This window comes from Archocentrus centrarchus, unplaced genomic scaffold, assembly GCF_007364275.1.
Source record: "Archocentrus centrarchus isolate MPI-CPG fArcCen1 unplaced genomic scaffold, fArcCen1 scaffold_26_ctg1, whole genome shotgun sequence".
NCBI classification, from domain to species: Eukaryota; Metazoa; Chordata; class Actinopteri; order Cichliformes; family Cichlidae; genus Archocentrus; species Archocentrus centrarchus.
The window spans coordinates 2,808,047-2,821,847 of record NW_022060256.1 but is presented as its reverse complement, the minus strand read 5'-3'; positions in this window follow the sequence as shown (position 1 = coordinate 2,821,847).

The following is a 13,801-nucleotide window of genomic DNA, read 5'->3' as shown; positions in this document are numbered from 1 at the left end:
AGTGGTTACCAGTTATATCAGCACACGTGTTGATAATATTGTCCCCACCAAATGCTGCAAGATATATCCCAACCAGAAACCATGAATGAACTGTGAGGTAGTACAGACTGAAGCTGGAGGGATATTACAAACACTCTGATTCCCGACGCATGTGGCAGGGCTTGCAACACATCACTGACTTTCAGCAGAGGAACAGCAGGATCACAGCCTGCAACAACGCCCTACCAGATGAGTTGAACCAATTCTATGCTCGCTTTGACACCCTCAACTCCATCGAACGTAGAGAGATTCTACTACCGGAGGCAACACAGAGCTCTTCACCCACTGTAACATCAACTGAGGTGTGCAAGGTCCTGAGGAGGACCAACCCCCGAAAAGCACCTGGCCCCGACAACATCCCTGGCCGTGCTCTGAGGGTCTGCTCTTCAGAGCTGGCTGAGGTTTTTACAGATATTTTTAATTTGTCCCTCTCCCAATCATCTGTGCCCACATGCTTCAAGTCCACCACTATAGTGCCCCTCCCCAAGAAAACCAACACAACCTCTTTGAATGACTATCGTCCCATTGCACTCACTTCACTTGTAATGAAGTGCTTTGAGAGGATGGTCATGTCCCATATTAAAGGATCCATTCCGGACACAATAGATCCCCTGCAATTTGCATACCGTCAGAACCGTTCAACTGATGATGCTGTTAATGCAGCCATCCATACAGCCCTCTCACACCTTGAAAATTCAATTCAATTCAATTCAATTTTATTTATATAGCGCCAAATCACAACAAACTGTCGCCTCAAGGCGCTTTGTATTGTGGGTAAAGACCCTACAATAATACAGAGAAAACCCAACAGTCAAAACGACCCCCTATGAGCAAGCACTTGGCGACAGTGGAAAGGAAAAACTCCCTTTTAACAGGAAGAAACCTCCAGCAGAACCAGGCTCAGGGAGGGGGGGGTCATCTGCCGCGACCGGTTGGGCAGAGGGGAGAGAAAGACATGCTGTGGAAGAGAGCCAGAGATTAATATCGATTAATGATTAAATGCAGAGTGGAGTATAAACAAAGTAAATAAGGTGAATGAGAAACAGTGATTATGTGAACCCCCCAGCAGCCTAGGCCTATAGCAGCATAACTAAGGGATGGTTCAGCGTCACCTGATCCAGCCCTAACTATAAGCTTTATCATAAAGGAAAGTTTTAAGCCTAATCTTAAAAATAGAGAGGGTGTCTGTCTCCCGAATCCAAGCTGGAAGCTGGTTCCACAGAAGAGGCGCCTGAAAGCTGAAGGCGCTGCCTCCCATTCTACTCTTAAGTATCCTAGGAACCACAAGTAAGCCAGCAGTCTGAGAGCGAAGTGCTCTGTTGGGGTGATATGGTACTATGAGGTCTTTGAGATAAGATGGTGCCTGATTATTCAAGACCTTGTATGTGAGGAGAAGAATTTTAAATTCTATTCTAGATTTAACAGGGAGCCAATGAAGAGAAGCCAATATGGGAGAAATCTGCTCTCTCTTTCTAGTCCCTGTCAGTACTCTTGCTGCAGCATTTTGGATCAGCTGAAGGCTTTTCAGGGAGCTTTTAGGACAGCCGGATAATAATGAATTACAATAATCCAGCCTAGAAGTAATAAATGCATGAATGAGCTTTTCAGCATCACTCTGAGAAAGGATGTTTCTAATTTTAGAAATATTGCGCAAATACAAAAAAGCGGTCCTACATATTTGTTTAATATGTGCATTGAAGGACATATCTTGGTCAAAAATGACTCCAAGATTTCTCACAGTGTTACTGGAGGCCAAAGTAATGCCATCCAGAGTAAGTATCTGGTTAGACACCATGTTTCTAAGATTTGTGGGGCCGAGAACAAGAATTTCAGTTTGATCTGAATTTAGAAGCAGGAAATTAGAGGTCATCCAGGCCTTAATGTCTTTAAGACATTCCTGCAGTTTAATTAATTGATGTGTGTCATCTGGCTTCATTGATAGGTAAAGCTGAGTATCATCTGCATAACAATGAAAATTGATGCAGTGCTTTCTAATAATACTGCCTAAGGGAAGCATGTATAATGTAAATAAAATTGGTCCTAGCACAGAACCCTGTGGAACTCCATAATTAACCTTAGTGTGTGAAGAAGACTCCCCATTTACATGAACAAATTGGAGTCTATGAGATAAATATGATTCAAACCACTGCAGTGCAGTACCTTTAATACCTATAGCAAGCTCTAATCTCTGTAATAAAATGTTATGGTCAACAGTATCAAAAGCTGCACTGAGGTCCAACAGGACAAGAACAGAGATGAGCCCACTGTCAGAGGCTCTAAGAAGATCATTTGTAACCTTCACTAATGCTGTTTCTGTACTGTGATGAATTCTGAAACCTGACTGAAACTCTTCAAATAAACCGTTCCTCTGCAGATGATCAGTTAGCTGTTTTACAACTACTCTTTCAAGAATCTTTGAGAGAAAAGGAAGGTTGGAGATTGGCCTATAATTAGCTAAGACAGCTGGGTCAAGTGATGGCTTTTTAAGCAGAGGTTTAATTACAGCCACCTTGAAGGTCTGTGGTACATAGCCAACTAATAAAGACTGATTGATCATTTTTAAGATTGAAGCATCAATAATTGGAAAGACTTCTTTGAACAGTCTAGTAGGAATGGGATCTAATAATCATGTTGCTGTTTTGGAGGAAGTAACTATTGAAGTTAACTCTGAAAGATCAACTGGAGCAAAAGAGTCTAAACAAATACCAGCAGTGCTGAAAACAGCCGAACATGAAGAATAATCTTTGAGATGGTTATGAATAATTTTTTCTCTAATGTCTAAAATTTTATTTGTAAAGAAATCCATGAAGTCACTACTAGTTAAAGTGAAAGGAATACTCGGCTCTACAGAGCTCTGACTCTTTGTCAGCCTGGCTACAGTGCTGAAAAGAAACCTGGGGTTGTTCTTATTTTCTTCAATTAATGATGAATAGTAAGATGTCCTAGCTTTACGGAGGGCTTTTTTATAGAGCAACAAACTCTTTTTCCAGGCTAAATGAGCATCTTCTAATTTAGTGAGACGCCATTCCCTCTCCAGCTTTCGGGTTATCTGCTTTAAGCTGTGCGTTTGTGAATTATACCACGGAGTCAGGCACTTCTGATTTGAAGTTTTCCTTTTCAGAGGAGCCACAGTATCCAAAGTTATACGCAGTGAGGATGTAAAACTATTGACGAGATAATCGACCTCACTGGGAGCAGAGTTTAGGTAGCTGCTCTGCACTGTGTTGGCACGTGGCACTGAAGAGCATAACAATGAAGGAATTAGATCCTTAAACTTAGTTACAGCACTTTCAGAAAGACTTCTACTGTAATTAAACTTATTCCCCACTGCTGTGTAATCCATTAAAGTAAATGTAAATGTTACTAAGAAATGATCAGACAGGAGGGGGCTTTCTGGGAATACTGTTAGGTCTTCAGTTTCTATGCCATATGTCAGGACAAGATCCAGAGTATGATTAAAGTGGTGGGTGGGCTCCTTTACATTTTGAGAGAAGCCAATTGAATCTAACAATAGATTAAATGCAGTGTTGAGGCTGTCATTCTCAGCATCTACATGGATGTTAAAATCACCCACTATAATTATTTTATCTGAACTGAGCACTAAATCAGATAAAAAGTCTGAGAAATCAGACAGAAACTCTGAGTAGGGACCAGGTGGACGATAGATAATAACAAATAAAACAGATTTTTGATTTTCCCAATTAGGATGGACAAGACTAAGAGTCAGGCTTTCAAAAGAATGAAAACTTTGTCTGGGTCTGTGATTAATTAATAAGCTGGAATTGAAGATTGCAGCTACTCCTCCTCCTCGACCTGTGTTTCGAGCATTCTGACAGTTACTGTGACTCGGGGGTGTTGATTCATTTAAACTAACATATTCATCCTGCTGTAACCAGGTTTCTGTAAGGCAGAATAAATCAATATGTTGATCAATTATTAAATAATTTACTAATAGGGACTTGGAAGAGAGAGACCTAATGTTTAACAATCCACATTTAATTGTTTTATTTTTTGGTGCAGTTGATGAAGCTGTATTATTTATTGTTTTTGAATTTTTATGCTTAAATAGTTTTTTGCTGATTTTAGCTTTGGTTTTTGGTGGTCTGGGAGCAGGCACCGACTCTATGGGGATGGGGTTTTGGGGGGATGGCAGGAGGAGAGAAGCTGCAGAGAGGCGTGTAAGACTGCAACTCTGCTTCCTGGTCTCAACCCTGGGTAGTCAGTTTTTAGGAGGGTTAATAAATTTGGCCAGATTTCTAGAAATGAGAGCTGCTCCATCCAAAGTGGGATGGATGCCGTCTCTCCTAACAAGACCAGGTTTTCCCCAGAAACTTTGCCAGTTATCTATGAAGCCCACGTCATTTTTTGGACACCACTCACACAGCCAGCGATTCAAGGAGAACATGCGGCTAAACATGTCGCTCCTGGTCTGATTGGGGAGTGGCCCAGAGAAAACTACAGAGTCCCACATTGTTTTTGCAAAGTTACACACCGAGTCAATATTAATTTTAGTGACCTCCGATTGGCGTAACCGGGTGTCATTACTGCCGACGTGAATAACGATCTTACCAAATCTATGATTAGCCTTAGCCAGCAGTTTCAAATTTCCATGAATGTCGCCTGCTCTGGCCCCTGGAAGACATTTGACTATGGTCGCCGGTGTCTCTAGCTACACGTTTCTCAAAACAGAGTCACCAATAACCAGAGTTTGTTCCTCGGCGGGTGTGTCGCCGAGTGGAGAAAAACGGTTAGAGACGTGAACAGGTTGGTGGTGTACCCGGGGCTTCTGCTTAGGACTACGCTTCCTCCTCACCGTCCCCCAGCTGGCCTGTTTTCCCTGCTGCTTGGGATCTGCTGGGGGGGAGCTAACGGCGGCTAAGCTACCATGGTCCGCACCCGCTACAGGGGCCTGGCTAGATGTAGGATTTTCCAGGGTGCGGAGCCGAGTCTCCAGTTCAGAAAGCCTGGCCTCCAGAGCTACAAACAGACTACATTTATTACAAGTACCGTTACTGCTAAAGGAGGCCGAGGAGTAACTAAACATGTGACACCCAGAGCAGGAAAGTGCAGGAGAGACAGGAGAAGAAGCCATGCTGGTAGTGAGTCGGCTAAGGGCTAAGCTACTAGCTGAGCTAAGCTAGCGAATTTCTAAAAACAAATAAAGTGAGTAATGTGAATACAGGTGATTCAGCAAAGAGTATGCTATTTAAAGTAGGTGAAGATTACACTAAAATATGTTATTATCCAGATAAATCGAGTTATACAGATATAACAGCTAACAGACAGCAAAACACTGTGCTCCGAAACAGGAACAGGAAGTGATACAATACCGCAGTGAGAGCCAACACCAAGTGACCATAAGAAAATAAGGACACTTATGTTCGAATGCTGTTTATAGACTACAGTTCAGCTTTCAACACTGTCATCCCAAGCAGGCTTGTTGAAAAGCTGTTCACCCTCGGAATATCACCCTCCCTCTGCCGCTGGGTCTTGGACTTCCTAACAGACAGACCTTAGGCAGTCAGAGTTGGTACCAGGGCATCAGAAACAAAGACAGTGAGCACTGGGACCCCACAAGGCTGTGTGCTCAGTCCTCTCCTGTACACCCTCTTCACCTACGACTGTGTCCCCTCCCAAAGCAACACCTCCATCGTCAAGTTTGCTGACGACACCACCGTCATTGGGCTGATTACTGGGGGAGAGGAAGCAGCTTACAGGGAAGAGGTGGCCCAGCTGGTGTCCTGGTGCCAGAAAAATATTATATATATATATATAGGTTTTCCAGAGCCAATATTAACCAGAGGGCGTCATGTGGTGTTTGCAGGTGATTTTAGTACCGCCAGTTACATGATTGGCCAAATGAGGTGTCAATCAAAATGGGAGGGTCTAGCCTGTGAATGTAAATGTGAATATAGAAAAGGCTGGTCATTGATAAAAGCCTCGAGCTCCGAGGGAGAGAAGCTAGAGAATTGAGGCATAGCACGACCAGTTCAGACACAATTTGTAGTGAGAAAAAAAAAAAAAAAAGCTATTCATTAACTGATTAAGTCATGTTTTAGACTGATTATTGCTAGAGGATATTTTATGACCCAAAGTGCAGCCATGACTGGTTCTGAATGACACCTTCACAGCAGACAGCCGCTCCCCCTTTTCCAGGTACTGTGTACCGGCACAGAATCTTTTAGTGGTATGCAGTATTGGACCGTACCAGCTTACTTTCACCCCTGGTTGTAACTAACAATTTTCAGCATTGTCATGGTTAAGTACAAACAAATTAGTTATTTTACTTCCCTCCAAAAGTATGCTGATACCTTTACAAATAGGTTTAACATTCAAAAAACGCTCGCCGAGAAACAATGAACAAAAGGAACAAGAACACAAATCTGGATCTTCAAAGAACGTCCAACTATACCCTGTGCTGCCCCCTTGGAGGGAGCGGGCCACACTCGGTGTAAAATGGGCAGGGAGAGCAGTTTACCTGGATGGCAGCAATCCACACAGTCTCCAGCTCTTTGCTGTTTTAAATGCCCGGTTAGAAAGAAAGCAATCACCTACCTACACGCAGACCAATACTTTTGAAATAATAATATTATAAAACCTGCATGTCCTTATACCTTATATTCTTAAACGCTCCACCAATGAGTGAAATGATGGCTAAATGGTGGGTGCCACTGGGGTCACGCTCTGCTCCAGTCCTCCTCACGTTGATCCACAGAGTTTATAATGGTCCTGATTTTCATTATGTTTAGCGTGTGGTCAACCTTCTCACGTCTCCCCTGAGTCTGCCATCTATTAAGTAGTAATTCTCTCTCCAAGATGTCCCATTTATGCACCTACAAGAATCCCCAACTCCTTCAGAGTAGATTGGGCCTCCAATAGAGAGGGGAAGGTTTTAATACCCTTGTCCAGGAACAATCTAATTGATGATTCTAGTCTAGGGTCGTTAAATGCAAAAACATCCTTTCTGGAATTTGTATTTACAACTTTTTCTTATTCTAATAAGAATAATCTAAGAACCTGAAAATCATTTGGTTCCATTGTTTCATGAGGCCTTGAAGCGCTTAAAGTGCTTACTGCTCTTTTATCTGGGTAACTGAAAGGAGCATCAATATAACATTTTATTGCTGTGTGTAATTACTGTAATTATTGTTGCCATGTCTATGATTGTTTTGTTGCAAAAGAAATCTACAACATTGTACACTCTGTCATTAACATAACAATAAATACTTGGACTTATATTTATGGGCTGTTTACAATTGAGACTTACAGGAAGAAATGGATAGAGAAAAGATGAGGATATACAGCCAGGTCTGTTGAATCAAACCAGAGATCATCAGCCACAAAGAGGACATCTTATTGCACTACTTATTCTGTACGCCAAGGCAAGAAAGGCAAAGGTCACTTAGCATATATACTTTAGCAAGTAGGGTGGGAGAATGTCAGTGGAAATTCAACTTTTTCTTAGAATAAATGTCAGTCTTAAATCACCTTCAGAATGTGGAGCTTCTCTGAAATACAGCAGGCACCCCAGGTATGCTCTTATTCTGTCAAACATTTTTCCTTTACTCCCCACCCCCCTCTCACATGTGTCAAGGTTTGTCCTCTCCAGTTTATACATATTTTGTACAAGAGTGAGAGGTCAGAGGTCAGGCTTTCTCATGTTATGCTGACAAGTAAAGTTGCATAGAGTGATGATTATGTCTAGGCATTAAAGGAATTTAAATAACAAGAGTGTGTGCTGCTTAAGCCTTTAGGTTTATCGAACAGGAATGACACAAACAAACGGAATAAGGAGTCCAGTTATTAAATTTAATAAAACCATTTCAAACAGTTTACAGATATCTGGGTCAGACTGCATGCCATGCCTGTGTGAGATGGCATGAAGTACTGGCACATTCTAATTTAGCTTACAGTTTCATATAGTCACAGCATATCTATCTTGGTTTCATTGTACAAAACAAGAAATGTGCAAAACAAAGGATTCCAGCAGCTGCGTCTTGACATGACCTCAGAGTCTTATTTTGTATCATTGTGTAGTCTTCATCAGTGTGATTCACTGTACAGTCAGAACACAAAGTTCATGATGACATGGAACATTATAAGCTTCTGTATTTTTAATCAGTTATGTTTATTTTCCAGACAAATTTCTCAGGGAAGTAAATGTACATAAGATATATATGTGGCATATATCATGAATATTCCTTCAGTTCCCCTTTTGACCTCAGAGTTTCTGAGGTCAACTTCACCAGCCTGACCTGGGGTGGTCAGCCAGGACTGCATTGATGTTAAGAGCCAGAAGAAGATTTTTGTGAAAACTAATCTTATACAACTGTGATTGTGAATTTAGCAAAAAGTTAAGACAGTTTAATAATGTCATACTTATTATAATGGATGTACCTATTTTCTATACTTTCTTATGGCCTGAAAAACAAAAAGAAAACAAGCATTAGTCTTTCATATGTCAATGTTGTTTAGTGAAGTGGATTAGCATTTAAATTTAATTAATCCAAAGTAAATTCTGCATATAAATTGGCCCACATGACGAACAGTGATATAAAACAGTTACTATCTAATAATTTTCCTCCAATTCATTAAAAAATGTGGATTGCATCCCTTCAGGATCAGATCCAGTTCCAGTCGATGAAAACATAAAGAAATGATCACTGATCAATGCACAGGTAACAGTTATATATGCAGCCTTCTTTCAGCCTCCAGCATAGCCTGCTCATATTCATCAAAACCATGATGTTCAAACCACAGTAGTCAGCACTCGTCCCTGGAGATGCATTCCTGCACCTCTTTAGACATCAGCTGTTCACATCTGGCCGTCGTCCTGGTTAGTTTCCTGTTAAAGGCTCATAATGTCTCAAGTATGATCTCAGGTACATGTGGAAAAAGTCCAGTGAAGAAAGTTCCAATTTTTCCCTGTCAATTAAACAAAAAACCATGCACTTAGGACTTGTGGGTCAATAATTAAATTTGCACAAACTAAGACAGGACATCAAAATGCCCATAAATATTCTAAGAATCTATTTATTCAATGGCTTTTATTATAAATCTTTTATTTTGTATATCAGCCTGAGAAAAAGGTCTTACAAATTTCATATACCACTAATTTACTAATTTACTAAGTGGATTCAATCCACCAAAAGTGAACGTGATTTAATGCACCTAGAATTAAATGTCAGATTAAGCAAAAAGCTAATATGAGTTTCTGTCTGTGAATGAGTGTGTGTAAGCTGCCTCTTCATTGAAAGTCTTTGTGGTTTTTTTTTTGTTTTTTTACAAGGTCAGTGTCAGCTGTCTCATTTTTCATCCAGTTGTAAAGTTAACTTTTGCACTTTGGTCTCAAACCCATCAGGAAATTCAAAATACAAAATTAATGTCCTTAAACTAAAATTTGACACACCTTCTATGTGAGCTGGAGTGGAACACAAAGAACACAAAAAACAAAACATGGGATGAATCTCAAAATATCTAAAAATAATCATTTTAAAGTTCTATAATTTTAAATAGCTCTTGGACAACTTTGTCTGTACCTGTAAAATTACTGTTCAATTCTGACTCCTTTGGCATGAAAATCTGGGGAAATAAAATATCTTAGAAGGATTCCATCCATCCATCCATTTTCTTCCGCTTATCCGGGGCCGGGTCGCGGGGGCAGAAGCCTAAGCAGAGAAGCCCAAGCTTCCCTCTCCCCAGCCACCTCCTCCAGCCCATCCGGAGGGACCCCAAGGCGTTCCCAGGCCAGCCGAGATACATAATCTCTCCAGCGTGTCCTGGGTCTACCACGGGGCCTCCTCCCGGTGGGACATGCCCGGAACACCTCACCCAGGAGGCGGCCAGGAGGCATCCTAATCAGATGCCCGAGCCACCTCAACTGGCTCCTTTCGATGTGGAGGAGCAGCGGCTCTACTCCGAGCCCCTCCCGGATGGCCGCACTCCTCACCTTATCTCTAAGGGAGAGGCCAGCCACCCTTCGAAGGAAACTCATTTCTGCCGCTTGTATTCGCGATCTTATTCTTTCGGTCACTACCCAAAGCTCGTGACCATAGGTGAGGGTAGGAACGTAGATCGACCGGTAAATCGAGAGCTTCGCTTTTACGCTAAGCTCCCTCTTCGCCACGACGGACCGGTGCAGCGTCCGCATCATTGCAGAAGCAGCCCCGATCCGCCTGTCGATCTCCCGTTCCCTTCTCCCATCACTCGTGAACAAGACCCCGAGATACTTAAACTCCTCCACTTGAGGCAAGAACTCGTTCCTGAGCCGGAGATGGCACTCCACCCTTTTCCGGCTGAGGACCATGGCCTCAGACTTAGAGGTGCTGATTCTCATGCCAGCCGCTTCACACTCGGCTGCGAACCGTTCCACTGCGAGCTGGAGGCCCCCCCCCGTGATGAAGCCAACAGAACCGCATCATCTGCAAAAAGCAGAGATGAGACTCTGAGGCCACCAAGGAAGAAGCCTTCCGCCACCTGGCTACACCTAGAAATTCTGTCCATAAAAATTATGAACAGAATCGGTGACAAAGGGCAGCCCTGACGGAGTCCAACACCCACAGGAAACAAATCCGACTTATTACCGGCTATACGGAGCAAGCTCTCACTGTGGTTGTACAAGGACTGAATGGCCCGCAACAATGGGCCAGTCACCCCATACTCCCGCAGAACCTCCCAAAGAACACCCCGAGGAACACGGTCGAATGCCTTCTCCAAGTCCACAAAGCACATGTAGACTGGTTGGGCAAACTCCCACGCACACTCGAATATCCTTGAGAGGATAAAGAGCTGGTCCAGCGTTCCACAACCAGGACGAAAACCGCATTGTTCCTCCTGAATCCGAGGTTCGACTAACGGACGCACCCTCCTTTCCAGAAGGATCTTAGAAGGATTAACAATCAAAATCATTTCAAAGGATTATACTGGACTCAAAATAATATTTATTCTGTAAGGGTCTGTACGCAAAAAAAAACATAATTATGGCAGACAAAATATGGCTTTAAAACCTCAGGTTACTAAATTATGAAGGGGAAAAATGCATAACCTTGACCTAAAACAACATCAGCAGTTGTTACTAGTTCAGCAGTGAAATAGAGGCTTTAACTATTTTTTTCTCACTTTGTGTAATTCTAAATCTAAACCCCTGCAGTGGGATTTTCACCACAAAAAAACAAAAATAAAATAAAAATGTTATGGACAGTCTTTATTTAAAATGTAGATACTTTTAGGGTCAGAGGTCATACTCACAACACCAATGTTTGTTGACCTTACATGCAGCTCACTGCAGGTTTGTCATCTTTGGTCGTCTAAACTGAAATCAGGGCGTGTCCCCCTGAGGCCTCATGGAAATTTATAAGAGAACAACAGTTAGTGTTGGAGGAAACATTAAACAAATTATACTCTTAAAACCACAAAATTCTGGCCCCTGTAGGGGTGGCCATACAATTATGAGTCATACTACTGAATATAGCATAACTGAAATTAAAACATTGAAATCAATTGCTTTCTGCCTGGGAGTTCTTTGACCTTTGACCCTCTAATATGCTCTGGTTCTTCACTGACCCTGTGACTGGTCGCACCTGTTGTTATCGACCCCCACGTCAAAGAGGTTTCCTATTGATGACCCTCTTTCTGGACTCAGACTTGTACACAAAGATCATCGGTCGAGAACTCTCAGGTCACCTGTTTGTGAGATGGTTGGCCTCCTCCTTCTTGTGGAACCAGGAGCCTTTTTTATATGAGTTTATGGAGCTGTCAGTCTGTTCAGGAGATCTTAGGATGAGCTTGAACACCTTGTAGTGCACCAGAGTTTCTTTATTGGTAGCTGATCAGTCCAGTCTTTGCAGCTCCAGTGATGTTCAGGCTCCTGTTAGAATAAAACTGAGAGATTTTCATTAGTTAAATCTTTAACTTTCTGCTGATCTATCTCCCTCCTTTTGAGACTTAACTCTGTTTGTCTCAATAATTTACCTTAATTTAGCTTATTTATCTAAAGGGCATTACTGATTTTTATATTATTAGCTTCTGGGATTTTTCCTTTAATGCTTGATTCAATATCAAATTGTTTAGACATTCAAAAATTCAAATGTTCTCTGCTTTTCTCTTATAATCTTAGCTTTAAAAACATCTACCAAATGAAGAAATGTAAATGCAAAAGAGTGTAAATCGGTAACTTGTATTTTATCCTGCATGGGCAAATAAATAGTTTTTTTAGTTCTCTATGTTTTGGTTTGTAACAGAGCAGCAGCTCAAAGTTTGGCACTTTGTTTTGGTCTCAGATTCAGCTGTTTCACAAAGTCTTTACATGCACTGTTTTTTTCTAACATTTCTTTTGAGATTTTATTAAAACTGAGCTTCTCACGTAGACATTTTCTTGAAATTTAGCAACAATCTTCTGGAAAATGACTTCTAATAATTTGCAAAAAATACTTCAACCTGGGATTTTCAAGGCATCTATTATACTGACTTTGTTTATTTATTATTTATTTTTAAAACAAAAAACTCCTGACTCCCTTTTTTGTGATTTTTTTTTTTTCAATTTTATTTCTTTTTTTTTTTTTTTGTCTTTTTATCCACCCATAATTGGCTTATCTCTCATATGTATCAGAAGCGAAACCTTCCTTCTGAGATTTTTTAACCAGCATACCCTTATCAACAACCATCTCTATCCAAATTAAAGAAAAGAAAAAAGAAGAGAAAAAAACTTAGGGCTATAACTCTCATCCACACTTCTGTCTCTCTGACTCTCACTTAGATTCACACGCACACACATCCTTGAGATAGAAATGCACACACACACACAGCAATGTGTGTGTTTGAACCCTAACTGTTCAAAGAAGTCTTTCCAATTATTGATGCTTCAATCTTAAAAATGATCAATCAGTCTTTATTAGTTGGCTATGTACCACAGACCTTCAAGGTGGCTGTAATTAAACCTCTACTTAAAAAGCCATCACTGACCCAGCTGTCTTAGCTAATTATAAGCCAATCTCCAACCTTCCTTTTCTCTCAAAGATTCTTGAAAGAGTAGTTGTAAAACAGCTAACTGATCATCTGCAGAGGAACGGTTTATTTGAAGAGTTTCAGTCAGGTTTCAGAATTCATCACAGTACAGAAACAGCATTAGTGAAGGTTACCAATGATCTTCTTACAGCCTCTGACAGTGGACTCATCTCTGTTCTTGTCCTGTTGGACCTCAGTGCAGCTTTTGATACTGTTGACCATAACATTTTATTACAGAGATTAGAGCTTGCTATAGGTATTAAATGTACTGCACTGCAGTGGTTTGAATCATATTTATCTCATAGACTCCAATTTGTTCATGTAAATGGGGAGTCTTCTTCACACACTAAGGTTAATTATGGAGTTCCACAGGGTTCTGTGCTAGGACCAATTTTATTTACATTATACATGCTTCCCTTAGGCAGTATTATTAGAAAGCACTGCATCAATTTTCATTGTTATGCAGATGATACTCAGCTTTACCTATCAATGAAGCCAGATGACACACATCAATTAGTTAAACTGCAGGAATGTCTTAAAGATATTAAGGCCTGGATGACCTCTAATTTCCTGCTTCTAAATTCAGATAAAACTGAAATTCTTGTTCTCGGCCCCACAAATCTTAGAAACACGGTGTCTAACCAGATACTTACTCTGGATGGCATTACTTTGGCCTCCAGTAACACTGTGAGAAATCTTGGAGTCATTTTTGACCAGGATATGTCCTTCAATGCACATATTAAACAAATATGTAGGACCG